Source organism: Peromyscus eremicus, chromosome 2 (assembly GCF_949786415.1).
Source record: "Peromyscus eremicus chromosome 2, PerEre_H2_v1, whole genome shotgun sequence".
In the NCBI taxonomy this organism is placed as follows: Eukaryota; Metazoa; Chordata; class Mammalia; order Rodentia; family Cricetidae; genus Peromyscus; species Peromyscus eremicus.
The window spans coordinates 15251058-15270366 of record NC_081417.1 but is presented as its reverse complement, the minus strand read 5'-3'; positions in this window follow the sequence as shown (position 1 = coordinate 15270366).

Here is a 19309-nt window from a genome sequence, read left to right as displayed (position 1 = left end):
GCATTCTGTTGTTACAGAGAATTCTAGGCACTGAGTATCAGAAGGAAAAATGAATTAATATGCATGAGAAAGTTAGGCTGGAGCATTACAAAATGCTGTGAATGGAATGCAAAAGAGAATGTGAGGGTGACTGCTAAGCAGGGGGAGGCTGGGCAGGGAGATGGGCGACACCAGGACAACTCTAGGTGTTCCCACAGCACGGTCAGCTAGGGCCTGGAGCATGCAGACCCAGCCTGTTCCAGCAGACTCGTGTACTGGCTCCCCTATGACCACCGTGGACTTTTCCTGGCTTTGGGATCTCCCCTGTTCACCAGGGAGGACTGACCTACTAGAATTCCCAAGGCAGGTTTTCCCTCTCCAGACTGACTCCAGAGTCTGAGAATAAGTGCGGAGAACATAGTTGAGAGTCAGGCAGACGTCCTTCCCACAGAGTTGACAGATCTAGACAGAATTACAGCATCACAGGCCTGTTTCTGTACCACTTCAATGGGCATAATCACACCTCTTAGTAGGACAGTGTGAACACTAATGTTCAGAAGAAAGCAAGTGTAGGAACAGATGGTCCCTACACCATTCAGCTTAGGAGTTCTCAGCTTTGTGATACTACTTTCCCTGCACTCTCAGCCCCGTGTTCAGTGAATCCCATTAAACCCTTACTACAAGATGGGCTTGGGGTTCAATGGGTTTTGCCCAGCTCTAGGCTAATGTAAGCATTCTGAGAACATGTGAGGTCGGCAAAGCTGAGCTAGGATGTTCAGTGGGCTAAGAGCAGGAAATGTGTTTCTGGATTTCAATGAATTCCACATAAATAGCCCCATCTTAAGTTCAGGAGCACCTATAACATGTTTGTAGCCCAGAGCACACTGTAGCTGTCATTGATGACAGTGGATGAGAAGAAGCCATCAGGATGCAGACAGGAGAAAGCCAGGACTAGCTGGAGAGCCACTGCTGGGACAGATGGGGAAGAGTTTCCCACTGAGAGGGATAGGAGCTAGGGCAGGTGAAATGCTGGGGAGGCTGATGAGCTGGCGTGGATCCTCTCCCAGCTTCACCTCCCATCCGGTCATGGATCCTGTGTTGCTGGGAAGACACTGCCAAGTGCAAGGTTAAGAACTGTGTGGGTATTAGTCTCACCTGCTTTTCACTATTGTTTCTATTCTATAGAAAATTTCAAAATGAAAATTTCAAATTTCTGTTCGGGGGTTCCCATGGTAAATGCAGCCCATATTTGTACTCATGCTCCAATTAAAACTTCCTGGGATGGTTTCTGAACATCCGACTTTGGAGCAGTCCCTTGTTTGTTGTTTACCATCAAAAGCACAAGCTTTACCTCTGACTTTCGGATCATCAAACCAGAACAGAGGTAAGATGGGGTAGCAGAGGAAAAGGAGGCTTATTAGGAGGCTGATCAGAAATGGCACACCCTCTACCAACAACATCTCTGCATTCCTTGCTGGTTATGATCTTCTCTGGGATAGGGAATGTGCTGACCATGCAGCTTTCTGGGACTAGATGAATTTTGTTTGCCATTGTGTCTTATTTTCCAGGCAGACATGCAGATATCTGAAAATTCCCAACTCGGCTTGCATTTTTCTAGTTGCTGGCAATTCAACCTTGCACTCTAGGACCCTAGGAGAGGGAGCTTCAAAAGCCGCTGATGGGCAGCAAAGACGTCTAACAGTGGCCAAAGCATGCGCAAACCCTGCTTCCTCCATCCAGGCTGGAAGGAGGGAGGACATGCTGGCTCCTCCATATCTCTCCCTGAGTCTAAACCCAGAAAAGAGAACCGAATTCAGCCCTTCTGCCCTCCATATTTTTGTTTTGTTTTGTCTCATTTTCCCCCACAATGGCTGTATTAAAGATGCTGCTTACTGTGAATTTAAGAGTTTAAATTTAAGAGCCTGTGCTAAGAATTAGCAAGAAGTGATAAGATAGTAACATGGCACAGTAGTTGAATTCAGCGGGAAAATCACCCAATGGCATCAGGAAGAAATACATGCTCCACTAGGGTCTCAGGTAAGTCACTGTGAGTCACAGTCACATGACCTCATAGGGTTCCCCCACTTGGGGTTGTGTTACAAAATAGCAGGAAAGGTGTTTCCCTGAGTGTCTATGATAACTTCAGCTTCCCACCAGGCCAGATAAGAAAACAAGGGTATGGTGTAGACAATTGAAAGTGGCAAATAACTCCAGGATGCATGTTCCTTCTGCTTTCAGATACTGCGAGATTTTTTCCAGAGGGGATGGGAGCAGGCATAAGAGTTTCTAAACTGGGCCTACCTGTCCAATTTTAAAAGTAATTTCAGATGAGCCTTCAGTGCGTTCAGGTGACCACAGGGGAAATGCCTGAAGACCATATTGGGTGACAAAGGAAGACAGGTTGAGTATGACAGTAGCTCTGCCGGAACTCCTCAGAGCAGTTACAGCGAAATATTTTATTGATCAAAGTAGATGTCTTTTAATCTGCCTACTCTCTCCTCTCCACCCTTTCCCAAGGACCCACTGCAAAGAAATCATAACTTGCTGTCCCTGCTTCATCTTATTTATCACGTAGGTGGTACAGGATGGGCAACGGGCACAAGGTAAGCAGGAGCGTCTCGGGCAATTTCCTTTGGTGGTGTCCGTCAGTCGAGCCTGGCTGAGCAGAGAGCACCAGTCACACCCTTCAGCGGTGTGGAAGCTGGAGGCTGTCGCGTGGGATGCCAGGAGGAGATGAACTTCAGTCAGTGCTCCCAAGTCAGGAGGACTTTAGTACACTCGGGAAACAGGAAGAGGATCAGCATAACCACAACAGAAGTGATGACAGGCTAAATATGGATGGGATCCTGCCAGAGTGAGGAGTGTGGGGATAGAGTGGGGCGGGGGCAAAGTGGGGGGAGGGGCAATAGTCTGGGAACAAGGTAGAGGGGCTTAGATAAAGGTGGTAGGAGTGTGGAGGTGAGTTTGAGTTCATTTCTGATGTATTAGACGGTGGTGACAGAGATACAAAAGAAAGAACTACCAAAGAGAACCTCTGGAGGAAATGGTGGGGAGCAGGGTCTGGGGAGCGAGAAGTAAAGAGCCTTGTATTGGCCACAGGAAGGATGAGGTGACCATTGGACACTGATGTCCAACAGGAATCCCATGTTGTTTCCGCCTATGGAGGCTTAATACCTCGAGGTCGGTGACAGCTGGAGGTGGGTTTTGACTCAGACTTTGAACACTTGGTCAGCCACTCACGTTGGCTCTTGGTCTGTTCTCTGCTCCCACAACTGCCTGTAGGAAAGATTAGCCATATAGGGACTTCGCTAGAGGAAGAAAGCAAACAAGTTAAAGGCCATTTTTCTTCCAAACGGTAGATGCCAGGCTGTCTGGAGGCCCTTCCCACCCCTCCTCCAAGGTGACATCATCCAAGCTAGAACAGGTATAGACTGCACAACTGTTTCCTCCAGTCTTCCTTCAGCAACTCAAATTCAGCCTATTTGTCATGTCCTTATCTTAAACAAACTGCCCTGGAATCTTAAAAGAACAGAGCTACACTCCAGAGGCTCACATTTTGCCTGTGGTATCTAGACAGCCCAGACTGAGGCCTTGAAACAGCCAGGCAGGGGCATGATTGAAACAGCAGTGCTCCGTGTGTGTACAGTTTGAAGTCATAGCATCAAATCTCGTGAGTACTGCACTTCCATCGAAGTCATCCCAAGGAAAGACAGACTGTTAGAGAGGCCCAGTGGTCACAAGGTGTAAGCCAGGGACCCAAACGCGGTTCTAGAAAGAACTGTAGCTTTGTTCTTTCTCTGTAAAAATGTTTCATAGCAATTGTGCAGGTTATTCTGGATAACTGAGTCCGGGGTGTCTCAAATACAAGATGGATGGAAAAGACAATGCTCTAAGCCATGATCAACAGGAAACACCAACAAATGTGCATGGGAGGAGCATGTGCCATCCCCTCCCCCAAGTCAAGGAAAGCCTGGGGAAGCTTTACAAGTCACTGTGCAAAACTCAGAGCTCGTCTCCTTGGAGGGAAATGAAGAGCCATTTGCAGAGGGTGCAGCGTCCTCTGAGGCCAGAAGCCTCGGGTCAGCAGAGGACGCGTGATGGGAATCAGTACACGTGGATGGGAACATGCAGAGGACGTGTGATGGGACTCAGTACACATGGATGGGAACATGCAGAGGACGTGTGATGGGACTCAGTACACGTGGATGGGAACATGCAGAGGACGTGTGATGGGACTCAGTACACGTGGATGGGAACATGCAGAGGATGTGTGATGGGACTCAGTACACGTGGATGGGAACATGCAGAGGACGTGTGATGGGACTCAGTACACGTGGATGGGAACATGCAGAGGACGTGTGATGGGACTCAGTACACGTGGATGGGAACATGCAGAGGACGTGTGATGGGACTCAGTACACGTGGATGGGAACATGCACGGCCAGGCTCAGAGGGAGGAGGTGTGTCCAGGACGGAAGAAGCCTCTTCGGTTGTGTAGTTGTGTGTCTCCAGAAGAAAACAGTCACTGGTGCTCTCCTCAGGCTGCTCAGCCCTCCTCCCAAATGGCTCTTTCCAAGGGGAGGCCCTGCTGGCTGCAGGATGCGATCAGGTTCTTCTGAGTAGGCTCAGGGCCCTCTGAAGCCCCACCTCAAAGTGCAGACAGCCTTGGACAACCCGATACAATCTGGAACAAGTTACTAGAATGAGAGAGCAAAACGTCCCCATCCTCTTTCAGAAGTGCGGTGGAAGTGAGCTGCAGGAGCCAGAGCAAGGAGGCTGAAGGGAGTGAGCTGCAGGAGCCAGAGCAAGGAGGGTGAAGGGAGTGAGCTGCAGGAGCCAGAGCAAGGAGGCTGAAGGGAGTGAGCTGCAGGAGCCAGAGCAAGGAGGCTGAAGGGAGTGAGCTGCAGGAGCCAGAGCAAGGAGGCTGAAGGGAGTGAGCTGCAGGAGCCAGAGCAAGGAGGCTGAAGGGAGTGAGCTGCAGGAGCCAGAGCAAGGAGGCTGAAGGGAGTGAGCTGCAGGAGCCAGAGCAAGGAGGCTGAAGGGAGTGAGCTGCAGGAGCCAGAGCAAGGAGGCTGAAGGGAGTGAGCTGCAGGAGCCAGAGCAAGGAGGCTGAAGGGAGTGAGCTGCAGGAGCCAGAGCAAGGAGGCTGAAGGGAGTGAGCTGCAGGAGCCAGAGCAAGGAGGCTGAAGGGAGTGAGCTGCAGGAGCCAGAGCAAGGAGGCTGAAGGGAGTGAGCTGCAGGAGCCAGAGCAAGGAGGCTGAAGGGAGTGAGCTGCAGGAGCCAGAGCAAGGAGGCTGAAGGGAGTGAGCTGCAGGAGCCAGAGCAAGGAGGCTGAAGGGAGTGAGCTGCAGGGCCCAGAGCAAAGAGGTTGAAGGGTAGCTTTCCTCTGGAGAGAAAGTGAGCTGGTTGGAGAAACTCTGAGGGCCATCTCTTTGCTAAAGGAAGGAGTTGGAAAGGCCTTCTTTGACAGAGCAGGAGAGAACACCTGAGCTAGAGAAAGGGCCAAAGCTCTGTTCTGTCCTGGGGCCACCCCTCTGGACTCTTGGTGGGTCCCTGTGCTGTGGCTCTGTGATTTGGGCCTGGAGAAAGTCAGTGAAGCAGGATGGCTGTCCAGAAAGGCCCACACTGTCTGTATGGCCTTTGAGGAGGTCTCCCGATGAGGTGCTATGCAGACATGGCTGCCCTCTGTACTGGATTGGAGCCTAAACCCTTGCTGTTCATCTGAATCGACATGGAAGGCAGTGGACCCCAGCGACAAAGGAGGGGCTTGGTCCTCTGGACTGCAGTTGGAGGAACTCTGGTTGAACTCTAAGTGGAGAGGACTTGGGCTTTTTTTGACTGGCCAGTGGAACTCTGGGATGCTCACAGACCCAGCCTTGAGGGAGACGTAGCAGTGAGGTACTCTGACACTAAGTAAAGCACTGGTATTGTAGCTGAGGTGACTCTTGTCTGTGCCACTTAGGACCCAGTGACCTTGGACAGGCTCCTTGGTGTCTGGGGACTCCTTTCCTCATTAGTGAAAAAGAGATGGCCAGCAAGGTTGCTCAGTGGATAAAAGGCTCATGGTGCAAGACTGAGGACCCGAATTCGATTGCAGAACTGACTTCACAAATTTCTCATCTGATCTCTACACACAGGCTTCTGTGACAGGCCCCCGGACCTTAGCACAAGTGATGCCATGATAGACATACCATGCAGGCCTTGGAAACCAGCACGTAGGCAGCACCACCTGCCAAAACAAGAACAAAAACCTAATCCGTCCAAGTCCATGGTTCTGGGAAAGTCCCTAAATTTACTAACCTTGCTTTTTGGCTTCTGTGGTTCACTTTAGGCTAATTGTTCCTGTTACCTGAGGTGTGTCAACCCAGGATGTGAACTCACCCCAAGGAAGGCTTGGGATGGCACTTGGGTCCCAGACACCCAATGTAGTCACTGGCTAGCTAATAAAGACTTTCTATTGGCTTAAACCCATGTCCAAGTGGTCTTTTCTAGTGGATACTTCACAATACTAAAGCATACACATGCCCCCATCATGGATACACAATAATAATAAATGAAATGGAGTTTTTTTTTTAAAAAAAGAGATCTATGTAATAAAGTTGGTGAACACTGGGTTCATACAATACCCTTCTTAGAGTGCCTGGTAGGAGCAAGCAGTCTTCTTATTTCTCTGTTTTCTGGATGCCAACCAGAGTTTTATCCATGAGTCGGCTTTCCCAGGCCTTCCTCACACTAAGCAAGGTCTCACTGATCTCACATTACAACCACCAGGCTTCTTCCTGTCTGGCTCAGTGTCCCTCAGATGTCACCTCCCTAATGCCATTGAAAATGCTGTCCTATTCAAAATTGCAACCTCTGCTCCCATGCTCTTCCTGGTAGTCACCCTTGAAGGCACTCATGGTGATCCTGTTTCTAAGGACATGAAAAATGCCTCTGACCTGTTCCAGCATTGACATAAGCAAATTCGGAGGCTCTCTTTGAAAGCCCACTTGGCAGGAGAGAAGCAATGAGTTCTTGTGATGCTGGGGTCTACTCTGAAGTATGCCTTTCAAAGCGGTGTGCCTAGCAATGAAGGATCTGACTCAGGTACAATGCTACACCACCACCCGGATTGCTCATTAGTATCCTCACGGGATTTGTTCTGTGGCTCCCTGTAGAGACCCAAATCCATGGAAGTTCCAGTCCCTTATAGAAAGCAGTATTTTCATAGAGCTTACCCACATCTCCCAAGCCTACATACTTCAAATCGTCTCTAAGTCATTTGTAATGACTGTGCAACGTCCTTTCTACGTGAATAGCCGTCATGCTGTGTTATTTAGGGGGAAAAGTCTGTACATACTCCGTGCAGGTACAATTTTGTTTTAGAATGTCTTCAACCCACCGCTAGCCAGCTGTTTTTGCAGATGTGAAGCTTGTGAGTACCAAGGACTAACTATATCTTAATAACCTTGAGGTTTGAAACCCGTGGCTAGCAGGGAGATGTCTGAGGTAAGATGTCTGATCATGCAGCTTTTGCCCACCAGCCGCACCCCAGACAATCCTATGCCCATTGGAAATTGGAAATCACAGGCCTAGAGTGATTCAAATGTGTTGCTGACCTACTGTGACTATTTGTTCTTCTGAGGTGGCTTCAACATCGCAGTCTTGACACCATAAGTGATTCTCACAGGCAGCCAGGGCTGACAGAACTGTCCTTTTCTGAGTGGTTCTCCCGGAGTCATCTGAGCCTGAAACTTGAGGGACATTCTCGGGCTCTGCTCCATCCTCACTGCCTCCAACATCCAGCTCTGCTGCTGAATCGGAAGCTTAGAAGGAGAATATACAAATAAATGCATTTTCACAAACTTCAGTGTGCTAGAATTTTCTATAGTAGAAAAACAGGAGGATTGCTCTCCTTGCTCCTTCCTCCTTTCCTAGAGCAAGACACGTTTGCCTGTTTCCTAGTTTTATAGACTGTGGAAGACCACTCTGGACCACACGGTTACTTGACAATCAGAGGTGGGTAGGGGAGAGTTTGGCAGAACACAAGTTTGTTGCCTATCCGTAGGCCAATGGCTCTGGGAAGAAAACACGAGGCCTGGGGGAAGGCCTGGGGGAAGCACAGGCAGAGCTTTGGGGGTTTGGAGTGGGGTTCTTGCTAGTTCAGCTTTCCAACGCTGGGATGCTTCATCTGCCAGGCTTGTCTAAACATTGGCCTACATCTGGCATTTTTAAGTTTTCAGTGTCAAATTTTCTCAGAGCCCCAGCCAGACTCTTCTGGTAACTAGGTAACAAACCCAAACCTTGGGTAACAAGAGATCTGAGCCAATGTGTAAAATCCCGTTTTGGGCCTCTCCTTTGCATCATTACCTTTTGAGACGATAGAAGAGCAGGAGGAGAAACACGAGGAAGGAGAAGATACAGGCTGACCACGGCAGGGGCTCAGGTAAGAATATAAACTCTCAAGGCCAAAGTGACCTGGGAGCTAGGTCCAGGAGACCTGCACTGAATTCTAAAATGCCCATCATAGACACCACTTGTTCCACATCCTGCGGAGAGTTGGCATTATTGAGCCTTTGCTGGTTTGGTTAATCCAGTGGGTGTACAATGGAAGTTGTTTGGAACTTCTCAATCAGCTGGAGAGATTGGACTCCTTTTAGAGGTTTGATTTTTTTTCTTCGTGTTTTCTTCTGTAAAGTGACATGTTTGTACAATCAGCTCCTCCTGGCTTTGCTGACCTCTGGCTTTTGTTTTTTTCTGGGCCAGGGAGGAGAAAAGGGAAGAGTCACAAGATGTGTGAACAGGGAATGTTCCACAACTTCTGGGAAAGAGACTTGAAACATCGTCTCTGTTCTGAGGAACACACCAGCAGCAAGGTGATGGGCTGAGTTCTGGGGACATCTTTGCCTGGAAACTGGCCGGGATGGACAGAGCTGGGAGAGGTCTAAAGCCCAAGCTGGGATCCTGGTCCTGTGCTGATTCCAGTTCCCCCTGAGCAGTCAGTGAAACTGTGTGAGCTCACGATGGAAGGAAGGTGATAAGACACAGAGCCTGCGGGAAAGCCAGAGCACGATTCTGGTGTAAGTGGTGACCTGTCCCCACCCATAACAGCAGCTCCCCCTCCCCCCACCCGGTAGAACTTCCTGGACTCTGCAGTGTCCTGCTGTTGAGGCACATTGACCCAGAGGACGGGAGGACAGAGATAAACCATTATGCCAGGGAAAAATCAGAATGGAAATTCCATCACCTTTCCAAGGCAGGACTCCAGAAGACCCAAATACATCTGGGTCTCAGCAATGACCTGCTCAGGCACAAATGAGACTGCACATTATGTGTTTGTGTTCAGTGCTGCCCAGTTTTTAAACCAAGGCAGAATCCACATAACATAAAAACGATCCACTTCAGGGTCCACAACTCCATAACATTTGGTGCATTCACAACACTGTGCACCCGCCCTCACTGTCTGGTTCTAACATCTTTCCCCTTCTGGATGGACTGTTTTAAGAGCAGTTTTAGGATCATTGCAAAAACAAACAGAAAGTAAGATGTTTCCCACATAATCCCTGCTGTCCCTGAAGCCCCAGGAGTCCATCCCCCCAGAGAGCAATGAGCAGATGTTGCCACATCACTATCATCCCTTCTACAGTTTACATTAGTGTTTTAGTCAGGGTTCTCTAGAGAAACAGAGCTGACACATATATGGGATTTATTAGAGTGGCTTTTTGGTTATGTTCCAACCTTTGCAACGATGGCTGTCTCCCAATGGAAAGTCCAAGAATCCTTCATAAGTGTACCCATCCACTTGAGTTTTAGTTAATTCCAGATGTAGTCAAGTTGAAAACCAAGAATAGCCATCACAGTTAGGGTTCCTTTGTGGCTGTATACTTTCTGTATGAATACTCAATAACATGTACCCACTATCAACATCATAGAGTTCCCCTGCCCTGAAAACCCTCTGTCCTCTGCCTGTCCATCTCCCTTTGCCCAGCCCCTGGCAACCAGTGATCTTTTTGCTGTCTCCGTAGTTTTGCCATTTGCAGAATATTATATAGTTGGAATAATAGAGTATGTGCTTTTCCAAACCCATTTTCTCCATTCAGCAATATGTATTTAACTTGCCTCCATGTCTTCTCACAGCTAGGCAGTTCATTTCTTTTTAGCACTAACCGGTATTCCATTGTCTGAATGTGTCATACTTTGTCCATTGAGAAACTGAATATTTAAACAGTGGCCATATATTTTATAAAAATTGAGCTTTGATCCTTGACCTGCAGCAACCTGTCCTGGAAACCAGCTCCTTTATTACAAGAACAAACAGCCATGAAAGCCAGCTTGACATAGGTCAGAAAGCTAGGTTGCTCTCTTGTTGCAATCCAGGAAGATTAACAATAACTTCTGCTATTGGCCTCAGATGGCCAGGACATGACCAATAGTTGACAGCTTCTTTATCTGTCCCTGCTTCCAGTTTGGGATCAACCAGAAAAGATAAATATGCATCCCTAACCAGTCACATAGGATACCCCACTTCTACCCCATGCCAACAGCTTCCCACTGGGACCTGCCTCCCTAGGAGACTTCCTACTCTTTCCTGCCTTCGAGTATTTGCTCATGATGGTGGTTACTCTTTTGCTGTGCCAAGTCCAGAGTAACTATTATTTACTTTTCCATTTGGCTGCTTATCTTTATTTCCATGCCATTCACCTATGGAAGGATGTCTTGATTGCTTCTAAATCTGAGCAGTTAGGAATAAAGCTAATTCTATAAATATCTGTGTGTGGGTTTTCAACTGGACATTGAGTTTCTGTTTACTTGGTAGGATACCAAGGAGTGCGATCTCTGCATCTTGTGAGGAAGAGTATGTTTGGTTTTGGGAGAAGCTGCCCAACTGTTTTCTAAAGTGGCCATACTCTTTTGCCTTCTTACCAATAATGAATGAGGGTTCCTGTGACAAACCAGCACTGTTTGGTCTCTCAAACCTTTCTAACAGGGATGAGGTGGCAATGCTTGTTGTTGTGTGCGTGCATGTGTGCGTGTGTGTGTGTGTGTGTGTGTGTGTGTGTGTGTGTGTGTGTCCCTTACGGCACAGTTGCAGGTACCTTCTCCTGTGTTGATTTTGTCGTCTGTGGCTCTCCCACGGTGAAGTACTTGTCTGCTATTTTAATTGGGTTGTTTGTTTACTTGTTGACTTTGAGAGTTCTTTGCATATTTTGGATCACAATCTTTTTTTTAATTAGATATGATTTCTACAAATATTTTTTACACACAGTAATTTGCATTTTCGGTCCCTTGACAGGATCTTTTGCAGAAGTCTCATAAAATGCAGCTTATCAATGACTCCCTTCATGTATATTCCAACGAAAGACTTTCCTACCACTAGAGAGATTGGAAGAGTTTGAAAACTCCTATGGCCATAACTGGGGGAAAGACAAATATACTTATTATACCACAGTTAGTTAAAGCCAAGTTATTCTTCATGATCTGTCTGTTCAACTCATCAGACTCAGTGGAATCTGGCTTTTGAGTTTCCTAGTTATAAAGTAAGACATTTTTCAGACAGGCATGATGGAAATCCCAGTTAGTCATGAGACATAGATAAGCATGAGGATCAAAAGTTCAAGACCAGCTGGGTAGCATAGCTATAATCTGTTTCAAGATGAGAGGTGGGCTTAGGATGTCACTCTGTGGTAGAGCACTTGCCGAGTCGCTCAAGACTTGGGCTGAATCCCCGGTACTTCAAAATAGGGGAGGGTAAACTTTTGAAAATTAGGAAACATACATTGATGAATTCCACCAAAATGTGTACCCCAGAATTCTATGAACTTCTAAGGTATTTTGTATCCATTTCCCCTCAAACTGAGAAAACATTACATTTATTCTCTAAAGGACAGCAGGACAGCGAGATAAGTTGGAAAACACTCTTATTCCACCATATCCCTGGAGCTAAGAACACCCTGTGCCACATCATTTGAGAATGAAGACTATTTTGAAGTAAAGCTTTCCAGCTCTTACCCACAGATTGTGAAAAGTCTGAGTACTGATTAAGTACTGGACGCCCTAAAGAACATTAATCTTATTGACATCAACTGAGACAAAATCAGAGAAGCTGGCATGCAGAGGAAATGGTTGGATATAATTTCATATGTGCAGTGGCATCTGTTTGCAAAGGATTAAAGCTGTGTGTTACACCACACAAAGCTTTGCTATGTGGAACTTGGAAGGCCTTCGAGTTTTCTGAATTTCTCTCTAAAGTTCCTCTGAGTAGCTGTATATGCTTTTTTTTTTTTTCCTGAAGGAGAAACTATCTTATGTTGGCCCCTTCAAGCAGAGGCTGGAACAGAGATGGACAGCACTAGGGTGTTGTCTCAGGAAAAGTGAGTGGAACACACCCAGAGAGGTTGTGGTGTATGCCGCTCCTGGTGGGTGTCAGGTCCAAAAGAAACTCAGGACAAATGGCTAACTGGGATGCCTATTAGCATACCAAAGAGATGCTGGCCTCCAAGCTCTCTCAGCCTAGCCAGTACCTGTTACAGGGTCTATGCTGGCATCCTGGCTCCTCTCAGCTCTTCTAAACTTCTCCAGCCCATTGGCTTCCCTCCCCCCAGCTTCTCATTCCTCTATAACCCTGCTGTCTTGGCCATGCTCTCTCTTTCTCCCTCTCTCTTTGCCCCCTCTCTAAGCACCCCCCCAACTCTCTTACTTTCCTTTCCTGTCCCACCACCTGCCATGGCCCAGGTCATTCTTTCGACCATATTTAGTCTTCTGCTTTCTCTCCCTGCTCTGGACTCTTCCAGAAGCCTCTGGCTGTACTGTCCTTCATATCTACAATAAAAAACTATCTTCTCATCCATATCTTGGAGTGGTCATGCCCAGACTTTATACATCTGGTGCTGAAATCCCCACTTTATACAGTGGGAGCTAGAGTGTGTACTATACTACAGTGTTGGTCTGAGTCTGTCAAGGCCTCTGGGGTATTGTGGGTAACCTCCTAGATAAGGTGACACTTTGGAGGAGGGTATAACTTGAGCTATTGGCAGCCCATACCCACAGCACAGAGATGTGCTTTTGTACAGGATTACCCTCAAAGCGAAACTGCCATTTTCAGGAGTTCTGCTGGACCTGCTCACCGATCACAAAAAGGTGGGATTACTGACAACCTACCTTGACTCTCAGAAGGAGGTGGACAAGAGGATCATGGGAACCTCACCTGAGTATCTAGTTACCTGTCCCAACCAGTTGTCTACAATTCTGTCCTAATTACGTGTGGTGTTGGGGGAGAGGCTAGAGTACACAGGCGAGGAGGCATGAGGGGAGGGTGCTCCTTCTACGCAGCCACAGGGAAGCCACCACCCCTCCAGACTTGCCAGTGTGTCTGCCCTAAGGTCCCCTGTGCTCCTGCCCATAGCCGCTCCCTAGCTCTGTAAAGAAGCCTAATAAACTCACTGGCTCCCCAGTGGACTGTGCTGGAATCCTGTACCTCAGTTTGTCCTTGGGACCTGAGGAGGAGGTGTAGACATTGCTTACCTCTCCAACAGTGCCGTGCCCCGACCTGGTACCAGAGAATCACTTCTGCATGTGATTCTCATTTTCATATGATTAAAAGACACTAATAGACATTTTACATTCTGTCGCTACAGATAAGAAATATGACAGTAATAAAGGTTTGGAAATTTTTCATTAAAGTATAATCACATCATTCTTTCCATTTCTTCCCTCTCCCCCTGTCTGTTTTTCTTTACTCTCTCTCTCTCTCTGTCTCTGTCTCTGTGTGTGTGTGTGTCTCTCTGCCTCTCTCTCTCTCTCTCTCTCTCTCTCTCTCTCTCTCTCTCTCTGTGTCTCTCTCTCTGTGTATCTCTGTCTCTGCCTCTCTCTCTCTCTCTGTGTCTCTCTCTCTCTGTGTATCTCTGTCTCTGCCTCTCTCTCTCTCTCTCTCTCTCTCTCTCTCTCTCTCTCTCTCTCTCTCTCGTATGTATATCATTTCAGGGCTGACCACCAGTTAGGGCGCTCATCCCTGGGGAGGATTATCTCCCTTGCTCTCAGCATTCCTTAGTGGCCTGTAGCCCTTTGTCTAGGGCTGTTGCCCCGTGAGATTTCCTCTTTCCGTGTGAGCAGATCTTTGGTGTTGTACTGCTTCAGGTCTTGTTAGGCAGCATGCTGTTGAGGTGTCGTGGGTGAAGCTTCCCTCTCATTTCTAGGGAGTACAGCCTCACAGCATCGTTCCTGGTCCTCCAGTTCTTACCATCCCCCCACTTCCTCTTCCGGGATGTTCCCTGAGCAACCCTAGAAAAATTGGACACACCAATGTACTACTAATGTGATTACCAAGGTACATTGCCAGTTGAAATAATTGTGCAGAACAACACATTTTCTGTTATTGTTTTTCCTCATTCACAATTTTATTTTTTATTTTAAATTTTATTTTATTTTTAAGATTATAATATAATCACATCATTTTTCCCTTCCTTCCCTACAAAACCCTCCTTGTTCTGCGCTACCATTTGTGTGAAAGAGGATTTTGCTTGATTGTGTACAGATGCATTTGAGAAGATTCACAAGACATCCATAACACTGCTTCCTGGGAAAGGGACTGAGTTTCTGGGTGGGGGCTTCAGGGGGACAACGGTGCTGTCTCCCGCAATACTGAGGGCATCCTTTCATTTTAGTACTTCACTTGGAGAGTCCAGATAATCACGTGGTACCTTCTTCGATCTTGGCAACAGCACACGTTCTGCTGAGGATGATGAAGACAAGAGTTCTGCTTACCTAGCCAAGGCTGTGGACTGCTTCTGAGCCGCCCTCTGAGCGGTTCCTCGGCGCTAAGACCACAGGAAGCAACACCGCGGTGGTCAACAGCTCTGCTATCTGTGCAGCATCCTTTGTTTTCCTCCCAAGAGCTTCTCATTTCGTCTCTTCTGGGTCTGATTCAGATGAACTCATTCCCATTCTGACTTAACATTATTTTTGTTGTTTTCAGGTAGTGGGGAGGAAGGGCATTCTAGGAACTTGTCAAGGACAGTGTGATGTGCTCAGTGTGCTAAGTACAGGGTGCATTGTTCTACAGCATAGGACTCGCTTGACAGATGCATTAGTTGTACATGGTCAAAAGCTGTAATACACACAATAATAACTGACACCCCTAGAGTACCAGTCATATGCCAGATCATGTTCTCCAACCATTTTACATAATTATTTTAAAGTTATTTTTAATCTGTACAAATTTCCCTTTGACCCAAAGAAATAAGAACCAAAAGAGTTCATGAATATACCCAAGATTGGACAATTACTCGATGTGATTGGTATGAAGTCATTCATATATTTATTAGTATGAAGTCATATCTTATAAGTTATTCATTCACTCACTATATATGAAGAAGGTCATAATGGCAAACTGAGATGTAAGCCTGGTTGACCTGACCCCCAACCCCAAATCTTTTACCTTCCTGCTTCCAGATACTTGGAGGCTATACAAAGAAGCCATTTTTTTTTCCTGCTCCCTTCTGGGCTAGCATCAGCTCTGGGCTCACCTGATGAATGATCTGAGACTCGACCTGAGTGTGACTCATAGCCTTGGCCCAAGCACTGCCTCTGTCAGCTCCTTTACTTCTTCAGACTGAAGGAGTAACCCAAATGGTAACTTGCCTGCCTGATCACACCTAAGAGCACTGGCATCCATGTACGCACCCTCTCTGGCCTAGACAGCTTGCTGAGGAGCTGGGCATGGAAAGGCAGAAGTGCAGGTTAGAATTACAGTAATAATAATAATAATAATAATAATCCCTATTGTCTGATTAAGATCCATCCCTCAGAGCTGAGAATGTGGCTTAGTAGTACAGCGTTTGCCTAGCATGCACCAGGGCCTGGTTTCTATCCCAGAACCTCAGTCAATTAACAAGTATATGAAAGAGCGAAGTGTTTACTTACCGGAGTGGCCACATGCACTGACCTGCTTTAGCTGCTGTGTGGCCCTGGCCCTGCTAAGGCTTCAGCCTGCATTCTTCCTCCGTGCAGCTCTGACCTGCACCTGGCAGATGTTCTGCCGCTTGGTGAAGCCAAGCGTGGTTTCCAGAAGAGCACAGTCTCTTGGGAAAAGCTAGGAACCGCTCTAACTGTATACTCCCAGTCTAACTAACCCACCCTGCCGTGTTACAGAGCCATGAGCTAGGCGTAGCTCTGTGAAATAGAACCACCAGGGGCAGAAAAACCCCGAGAAGGCTTATGTGGAAGAGAGAAAGAAGTGGGTGTGCCTACTTCACACGTGGTGGCTCCCTAGAAAAGCACAGGGTGAGAGAAAACAGACAACTCATGTGGGTCTACAAACCAAGGAGAGATAAGCCACTAATGCCCACAGAAAAGGTGAAGGAGCTGGCAGGGGCTAAGTTCTCTTCCGCGCCAAGCCCTCCTGATACCACTAGCGTCTGAATCCGCAGCACTGAGAAACTTGAAGGAGGTTCTGAGCAATGCAAAACTATCTCAGAAATGTAGGTGGAATAAATAAATGCCTACTATTTGTATGTGTTGATTTTGTACCCAGATCTAATAGTGCAGAAATGTTTCTTCTTCTTTTCCTCCTTGATCTCACACAAACTCTTCAAGTTCCCCTTTGGACCACAGTCTTTGGCAAGAAGAACATCACTTCCCAGCCGTGCAGAGCCATTGTTAAAAGCACACAGACTTTATTTTCAGCTAAGTCACTTTAGCATACAAGCATACAGTAGTTTGACAATTAAAATTTATCTCAAGTCCCAAATATCGATTTGTTTAAGACTTGGTAGAAATTTTAGAGTCATTTTTTAAATGTTCTTGTGGTCCCTATCAAAACAACAACAACAACCTCATTGTGATACCTTTATGAAAAAAACAAAAAGCCTTTAAAAATCCCATATTCAAAGCTATGTGGTACTTGCTTATGGTGAAGACATATCCCTAGAAATTGTGACTAAAATTCTATTAAATTTGCCCTCTTGAAAAATCTAGCTCTATGCAGAATAACAGCTCCAAAGGACACCAACTAAATATTGATTAAATTTCTTGAATAAAACATTGGCTGGAGTCATGCACCTTGACCCATATCCTGCACCTCTCACATAGAGTGTAACTGCACAGACTTTGGGGGTAAACGTAACCCTCCCTACCCCAGCCCTGTCTCCACTACAAGGTCGTTTTCATGACCCTGTTCTCTGAACTTGGCAGTGGTTGTGTGCAGTGCCTTCTCCCTCCTTCCTGCTACCCCTGGCCCTGCGCTCTTCGCTGTCTAAGCTCTGGCTCCAGCTGCACCCTTCCTGCTTAAAACCCTTTGGTGACCCCCAGTAGCCATATATTCGCAAAAATGGCAACAAAGTCAAAACTCTGTAGCCTGCCTTGACCTCCCCTCTGTGGCTTGCTCCCAAGCCACCTGACCACCTCCCTGTTCTGCACAAAAGCCCCACCTTGGCCCGCCAGCGCCAAGTCTGTGCTACTTTCTCTCTGGGGCACTTGCCTCCCAACTCTGGTTTGCTGAAACTTCTCTCCTCCTCCCAGGACCAGGGTAGTGAGTGAACAGGCTCCCAGGCCTGGACCCCTCTGAGAGGTTCCCTCTCTCCAGAGCTCTCCAGAGATAGCACCAGACACCAAACTGCCTTTGAATTTAGTTATTGACTGTGGCTTCCTCTTTGACAAATTAAAATCTTTAAATTCCTTATTGCTAATTCATAAAACAAATCATGTATTTCTGGGATAGTTTAATGATTTAATCACTTTTTTAGGATTCAAAGTAAAGCTTTAAAGGTATATAACCAGCTGCCCCAAAATGCACCCTCTGCAAGAGAAATCCGAGTACTGTGTTGGCATAGCCCAAGGCAGGTCTGAGTTCTAGGCTGCTGTGGCCCCTGGAATGTGGCGCCTGTGTAGCTTGGGAACTGGTTAGCAAATTCTTAGTTCTCGCCCTGCTAGTCTAGTCAGCCACTCTGGGTGAGCCCTTCCGGGATCCTAATGCTAATTAACCTAGAGAAACATTGTTCTATGAGAAGACAGTAAAGAGCCTCTGTCTGGGAGCAAGTCCTGGGAAAAGAGGAGTCCTCAGTCCCAGCCACCTCTGAGTCCACCCTCACGTCCCAGGCTTTATCACCCTCTAGTTGACATCAAAAGGCAGAAATGCCCCTCCATGTGCTGGGCCTGTCATAGATCTGTCATCCAAACTGCCTGGGAGGCTAAGGCGGGAGGATCTAAGTTCAAGAACAGTCTGAGAAACTTAGCAGGACTCCGTATTTACAAATCATATAAGAAGGCTGGAGCATAGCTCGATTGGAGCATAGCTCGGTGGTAGAGCGCTTGCCTAGCATGTGTGAAGCCCTAGGTTTAATCCCTAGTACTGGAAAAAAAAAAAGAAAGAAGAAAGAAAAGGAAAAGAAAAAACTGGCTCTTCATGGCTTCTGAGAGAGTGTAGATTTTCTCCTAACCTGGCCATGACCAGTTCCTCTGCCACTGAAGGAGAGACTCAGCTAGGCACGAGTCGTAGCTTTGTCTATTTTCTGTTGCTTAACTTGATACCACAGAGTCGAGAATTTATAAAGAATAAAGGCCCATTAAGCTTATGACTGTAGAAGCAGGAGGTCCAAGGTCTAAGAACTCCATCCTGTGAGGACCTTCTTGCTGGTGGGGATTCTCTGAGGGCCCTCAAGGTGACAGAGGACATCACAAACAGAACCAAACTGAATCTTAGGGCAGACCCCCTTGTAAGGTTGCCCGCTAGCCTATGATCTCTATGTATGAATAGGTTATTCCGCTCACGGGGGCAGGGCCATCAGAACCAGTCACCTCCTAAGTATCCCACCGGGGACCCACCTCTAAATACTTCCCAATGGAGCTTGAGTTTCAGTCTGAGTTCTGTTGGGAACATTCAAACCCGAGCAGACGGTCTTCCACGACTCAGTTTACCACTTCAGTAGCATGCTGCAGAGAGAACTAATCTCAGTACCATTGCCTCCTCTGTTCACCACCCAAGTGAGTGTCTGAGCATCTGAGCATCCGAAGATGGCAGTGAAAAGGAAAGCCTCCCTCAGAGCGATGGGAGACGGACACCTTCTGCTCTGCCCCAGGTCGTCAGCTTTCCTGGCTTCCCTCCATCTTGAATCACTGTGGGAATTCAACTTCCTTTGTTGATTTCAATTTGTTTACTTACTTTGGTGGGATGAACTAAAGTACGCAGATCTAGAAGTTTTACAATGTGTGTAGCGAGTTAGTTGTAAGCAAGAGATGCAAACAATTCTTCCATATCCAAAGCCTGGGCATAGTCCCAAGAACAGAACTTTCCACAGCAAAACATCAGCTGATTTCAGATTACTCTAGAGGTCAAAGGCAATCACAGGATGGAAACAGC